At 37.0% G+C, this 6,748-nt stretch overlaps 1 long non-coding RNA gene across 1 annotated transcript in view; it reads left to right on the top strand.

The window, feature by feature from the left end:
- Positions 1 to 5,129: 5,129 nt before the first annotated feature.
- Positions 5,130 to 6,748, top strand: part of LOC135200571 (uncharacterized) — a 37,267-nt gene continuing 35,648 nt past the window's right edge. Inside the window, exons 1-2 of the long non-coding RNA XR_010311316.1 lie at positions 5,130 to 5,417; positions 6,237 to 6,414. This is a non-coding gene — a long non-coding RNA (uncharacterized LOC135200571). The remainder of the gene's footprint in view (positions 5,418 to 6,236; positions 6,415 to 6,748) is intronic.

Here is a 6,748-nt window from a genome sequence, read left to right as displayed (position 1 = left end):
GCAATTTCTCGTTTCTGCAATATCCTCTTGCATAATAAATACAGTTATTATCTCTTGAGTAGAATTTCGGAGCTGATGCTTTGAAATTTTTTGCTGACACCTCTGCATATCTCATTGGTGGTTTGCTTTTCTCTTTTACCTGATATTCTTGATTTCTCTCTTTATTTGTTTCTTTCTTATTTTGGGATTTTATTACGTTGGTTGGTTATTTATTTGATTATGATTCATGGCTACACGGGTGCATATTTGCATTTTTTGTCGAACTTACATCCTTTTCCTTCTTTTAGGTTTACATATTTTTGGATGCAGATCTCTGCAATCATCCCATATCCATCTAAGTATGCAACATTTACCATATATTTCATAGTTTTTTGACATATCTTAGGATGTTTGTAGTAACATCTTTCTCCAAATCTGCAATTCCCTCTTTTTAAAAGGTTGCAGATTTGTCTTTCTTGTCTATTCTTTTTTTCCTCTTTCCCGTATTGTATAGATCTGGGTAGAGCCTCTTCGGGATTTGCTTTTCTGTTGTCATATCGTAATTTATTTCTTGAGGTATGCTGCTTTATTGCCTCATATGTAGTATCAATGAGTATCTCTGCATCCATACTTTTATCTTGTTCTTTGTTTTCCTTATTTTTTTCTGTCATTTCATTTTTGTTACTTCTCTTCCGTTTTCCTCTTCTTCTTTTTCTTCTTCTTCTTCCTCTTCCTCTTCTTCTTCATCCTCAACTATTTGTACATTCAATCTTGATTTATACATTGTCTATCCATGATAGACATGTTGAACAAAAAATTCTTGTATCTTTTCTCAAATCTTGTATTACCTCAGCACACTGTGGATGGGTCGGAATGTTGCATGCCGCACATTTTTTCTGATTAGGTTTTTGTGGATTGACTATGCTATACCAAACCTTACACAGTTTGCATGCTTTTGGCATTCTTTTTCCTAATGCATCAATTAGTATATTCACAAGATTCACCTATTCATTTTCTTTGTCGGAATATGTTGGTTTATGTATATTTTCTTTATGAGTCTCTTGACCACTTGGATTTTATTTGGAACTTCTTCAATTATTTTCAAGATGTTTTCATTAGATTTGTTCCAGTTTGAAGGATTATATCCTTCTAATATATCTATGAATGCTTTTGTATCTTTTTGGTTAGGACTGTTGCTGATTTCATAGATGAAGAAATGCCAGTTCCCTTCCTGCTACCTCATCGTATTGCGAATCTGCTAACCCGCCCAATTACGCCACCTTTTCCCGCAGTTGGAACTTACTGCCATCTTGTTCTGATTTATAGTATTACACTTGATAAACTAACTTAGAAGACGCTTTATCCTACTATTTTCACACTAATCTTATCACCGATAGTTCACGAACACTTCTAGATATTTCTCAAATTCTAGTCGTATGTTAAACTTGTGATATCTGTTGATTATTGTGACTTCACGCGGGTACGTCTCACCAAGCAAGATGGCTACTAGAGAGAGAGAGAGAGAGAGAGAGAGAGAGAGAGAGAGAGAGAGAGATTTAAACTACTCATAAAAATAGGGTCCATAGTAGCCCTGCTAATTGACACCACACCAGAAAGATAGCAAACGCTTCTCCAGGACACTGAATGCGCAATTGACCTCGTCTGCCTTACAGACTTTTCGAAGTTTCTGAATGGGAACGTATTCCTCCTATTAGCAGCACAGGTCACGGCCGGGTAATGGGTCACGTGCCAGTGATATAGCCAGAGTTTGGCCATAGACGCTTGTGGCTTTCCCCCACTGATTGCTGTGTGAGGGATGGGGAATTTGGTGTTTTTTTTTATTGAATTAGCGAATGTTTGCAGATAGATCTTCGCAGGAAAAATCTCTTTTAAGGATTCATATCAGATGCAGAGAATTTAGTCTATATAATCGTGAATTAATTTTTTTCCAGCGTTTGGTTTTTTTTTTTTGTAAATGATTGAATTGATAAATACTTGCGGATGGAAATTCACTTAAAAAAAAGGAAATCCTAATAAGGATTCAGGTTAAAGGCAGAGAATTTAGTCACCATAGTATTACATAACGTTTTATTCCTGTGTGTGTGTGTGTGTGTGTGTGTGTGTGCGCGCGTGTTTTTTTTTTTTTTTTTTTTTTTTTTTTTAATCGGCAGTACTCGTAGATTGATCTTCACTGGAAAAAAATCTCTTAAGAATTTAGGACAGATGTAGAGGAATTAGCCAGTATAATCTTGAATGAATTTTTTTTTCATTGTGAGTGTGTTTTTTGAATGTACTGAATAAGCAAATACTTGCAGATGGATCTTTCCGAATAAAATAGAAACTGTTAAGAATCCAGATCAGATGCAGATAGATTAGTCCATATAATCTTGCCTAAAACATAAGGAAATGTATTATTGAATTATTTGTCTTTGATAGATAACTGCTGAGTCAATTATTGTTATGAATAGTAGAGAATATGTATGAAGTTACACTTTTGAATTTAATTGTGCATAATAATTATGAGAAGGTTAGTATTTCCAATAACTAAAGCTTACTTTGAGCCTTATCGGGTACGCGCATCAAAAGGACTTGTTTTTAAATCATGTCACATTCCAAGTCCATTATAACCACCTGAGATTCACAAGAAGGAGCGAAAAGATTCGATCTCGGCAACCAAATCTCCAAAATCTTCGTGTGGAAGTGACCTCGTTACGTAAAAGAATAAAGTGAAAAGGCTGGAATGTGGGTAAAGGAAGTCCCCAAGGACCTTTTTCTTTCTGTTTTAAAATTCAGGAGCCGGATTTTCTACTTGGAAACAAAAACCAAAAAGAGAAAAAATGAGTAAGTCACTAATACTCTTCGGGAGATAGCTGCCAAAATGCAGATGATATATAGTGTAACTTAGACGGGTATAGCAAGAAGTTGAGAGAGAGAGAGAGAGAGAGAGAGAGAGAGAGAGAGAGAGAGAGAGAGAGAGAAGGTTGTCTGTTGTAAATGCAGAATATATTTACAAAATTGAAACAGGAAAAGGAATAATACCGAAAATGGACAGTGAATAGAGAGAGAGAGAGAGAGAGAGAGAGAGAGGAGAGAGAGAGAGAGAGAGAGAGAGGTGAGATAAATGACTCAAATAAACAGCAGATGTTGGAAGAAGAGGGAAGCAGAATCCGAGGAGAATGAAGTAGGAAGGTAATAAAGGTAACGAAAAAATGAAGAATAATGGAATGGAGGCAATCCCGGGGTATTAAGTGGAATTTGGGAACCTGGAAGGTGAAGCGAATGAGTGGAATAGAAAAAAAAAACAGAGTAAAAAATAAATGACGAGCAATTATAAGAAGAAACAGACACCGCTTTGGAAAGGGAAATGAGACGGAGGAAGGCTATAATGGGTGGTGATGAGAGTAAGTCATGACATAGTTTATAGACGAAAGCAAGAACAAAGAAGAAGGAATGAATTTAATTAATATAATAGATGCTATAATGCATATGGTAGTGCTTAAACACACACACACAGATTTTTTTCTTTTATAATTGAAGAGTCTGTTTACGTCATTACATAAAAAAAGGAGAATACTGAAAGTTAATAAGGACTAGAGAGAGAGAGAGAGAGAGAAATTACTTTTCCTATCACAGATGAAGACTATACTTACAAAAAAAATATACGTAGCATACCAAACCTGGACGAGAGAGAGAGAGAGAGAGAGAGAGAGAGAGAGAGAGAGAGAGTTGGGGGGATTATCTTTTCAATATGAATGAAGGGGTATGCTCACAAGAAAATGAATTATACCAAACCTGGACAAGGATGAGAGAGAGAGAGGGAGAGAGAGAGAGAGGAAGTAATTTTTAACATAAAAAGTATATTTAGAAAATTGAACATGAGAATAGAGTATCAAAACTGGTCCACGAAGACAGAGAGAGAGAGAGAGAGAGAGAGAGAGTAAATTTATCCACGTTGAAGAATATATTTGAACAACAAAAAAGACAAAATATCAGGGAGCAAAGGAACGCGAGAGAGAGAGAGAGAGAGAGAGAGAGAGAGAGAGAGAGAGAGAGAGAGAGAGCATATCCTGCCAGCCAGCCTAAGCCCCCATGAGCACGTCACTCTGTGTTATAATTCAATCTTTAATCCAGGCAGTTATTCATGAGAGAACCCAATATCCCAGCGCATTTATGCGCCTCCTACTTGGATGAGGTTACGAGGGCGGGCGTCGAGTCTCGATGGAATTTTTTTCACGGTGAAATATGGGCGTAATTGAGTCTTGAGCCCTCTCTCTCTCTCTCTCTCTCTCTCTCTCTCTCTCTCTCTCTCTCCCCTTTCATAATACTGGGTTTTATTCCCCAAGAGTAAGAGCGTATCTTCGATGGCCTTATGGAGTATTTTGCATTCTGGATGTATTGTCTCTCTCTCCCTCCCTCCTTTTGTCATAATAATACTGGGTTTTATTTCTCAAGAGTAAGAGCGTATCTTCGATGGCTTTATGAAGTTTTCCGCATTCAGGATGTATTTTCATTCATAAGATGGTCTTTCCATTCCAGGAATCAATCCATTGTGTTACCTATCATAATTCCGGAAAATTCCAGGCACATTTAAACTGTATAAACCGTACTTCGCTCGTTACAGCTATCTATTGAGTGCTCGAGAAATGACACAGCCTTAGAGCTCCGCCTAGGATTGGCTACTATTACTTCCTGCTGTTGTCGTCCTTTGCTTTCGTGTGTCAAATTGTCAATCTGTAGTTTGAATAAGGGAAAGTTTAACGCTTATAGTACTGAAAAAACAGCGGTGAGAAGTGTAGGATTATCAACGTGATGTGTGAGAGTAAAGGGCGTGGTATTTTGTGGTTAAGTCTGCTCCTTTCGTAGGGTTGTCGTTAATTTTACCTGGTTTCCTTTTTAATGGAGAAATTTTCGTAGAATTATCAGTTGCTTGTGATGTATATCTACCTTTTATTGTAAATTAAAATATGGCTGTCAATCTATACCTAGTTTTCATATAGATGCTTTCATTTGGCTCGTTCTTTATAGATCTGACTCTGGAAACTTCAAGCACTAGGTCTAATTTCGTCCATACCACAGATGCAAGCAAGCAGCTTGACTCCTTGGAATCGTCGATGGTAACTTAAGTCTTTCCTTTTATGACGAGAGGTAAGGCTTTTTAAGGAAAAAGCCTTACCTCTCGTCGTAAAAGGAAAGACTTAAATTACCATCGACGATTCCAAGGAGTCAAGCTGGCTGCTTGACACACTAAAAGGTTAGTGTGTTCAAACCACACGCATACACACGCACACACTGCAAGCTAATCTTCCCCCCTTCAGGGGCGGGGCCCCTGAAGTGGGGAGGAGCGCCCCTGGCGTACGGCAGACAGGCCGCCCTACGCCAGGGGAGGGCTTGCTTTTCTACGCACTAACTATACAACTTACTCGACTGAAACATTCTTGGTAAGTATTAGTTCGGTTTTAATAAATGTTATGGATTTTATAACTCATGATTCTTGGAAATAATTATTGGTTTGTTGGTGTTATTGGAGAGCAGAAATAATTGGTTTGTAGTGTTATTCAGTTAATATTGCAATTTGAGTATAAATTTAGTATTTTCTAGCTTTTTTATTGGTTAAGCTTGTACTAAACTAAAGTCACTTAAAAACCTTTTGGTAGATCTATATTACTATTCCGTGGCGGCCCAGACTATGGCAGTTGCGGTTTTTCTAAGCAGTTTTACCTCCTGAACAAGAATTTTAATTTATATTTATTCGGGCGACTGTAACCCCCAGGGGCCAGTACTAAACACGGGGAAATACATTGGACGCCCCAATCCCTAGTGGATGTCGTATCCGCGGTCAAGTTCCTTGCAGTCCGTGCGGAAATATTCTGTAGAATTACCAACCTTTTAGTATTAGATTTTAGTTATATAAAACTTTACAACTTCAGATTTTAAATTTTATTTGTATTTGAATTTTATAAACTTGTCTCTAAACTCAATTCACTTGAAAACCTTTTCAAATTAGATTGTTAAAACTAAACTTCCAATTCTAAATGTAACTTGAGATTTTATGCTTATTAAATTTGCTCTAGAGGCATTATAATAAGTCTAGTAGAAATTCAATTATCAGAATGAATATATCAAATAAGGCAATTCGTTCAATGGTAATCCTGCTAGGTGTCTCCAATCGAAGTATTAACATTTCTAAGATTTGTTATATTGGAAGTTACGTAATCATTGCTGTGGGAAGACTACTAATCTCTTCCTTCTGTCGGCAGGTTCTACAACCTAAGAGCACCAATACACTTACGTTCTTAGACATAGTGAGAGGAAAATTTATCCATTATTCTGAATAGTAGCAAGTCACAACTGGATACCTGGAACAGCTATTAAAGAATTTGGAACCGGATTATCCTAGGCTAAGCCGAGAGCTTAGCACGTTACCTCCGTTGGAAAGTTAGTACTAGCGTCATGTTATTTGTTGCAGAACGGACAAATCCATAGCGGATACTGGGTACTTTTGAGTTTGATCGCTTTATTGGAGTGGAAATGTACTGGGAAATTGTCAATAAAAATTAAATGAATGTTGTACGCTAAACTAAACCAGGTCTAATTTACCAATTTCATAGCAACGACATTACAATGGTGGTGTTTTAAGTAGTTGTAGTTGTAGAATTGTGCACGTTTATTCAGGACTTAATTTGATCCATAACAACTACATGGTAAGGGTATTGAAAGATTAAATCAAATATTTAACATTAGGTCAAACGTAACAATGTACGATTCTCCA

Source organism: Macrobrachium nipponense, chromosome 27 (assembly GCF_015104395.2).
Source record: "Macrobrachium nipponense isolate FS-2020 chromosome 27, ASM1510439v2, whole genome shotgun sequence".
Lineage (NCBI taxonomy): Eukaryota > Metazoa > Arthropoda > Malacostraca > Decapoda > Palaemonidae > Macrobrachium > Macrobrachium nipponense.
Note: the sequence above shows the minus strand (reverse complement) of the source record. Positions and strands in the feature narration are given on the sequence as shown.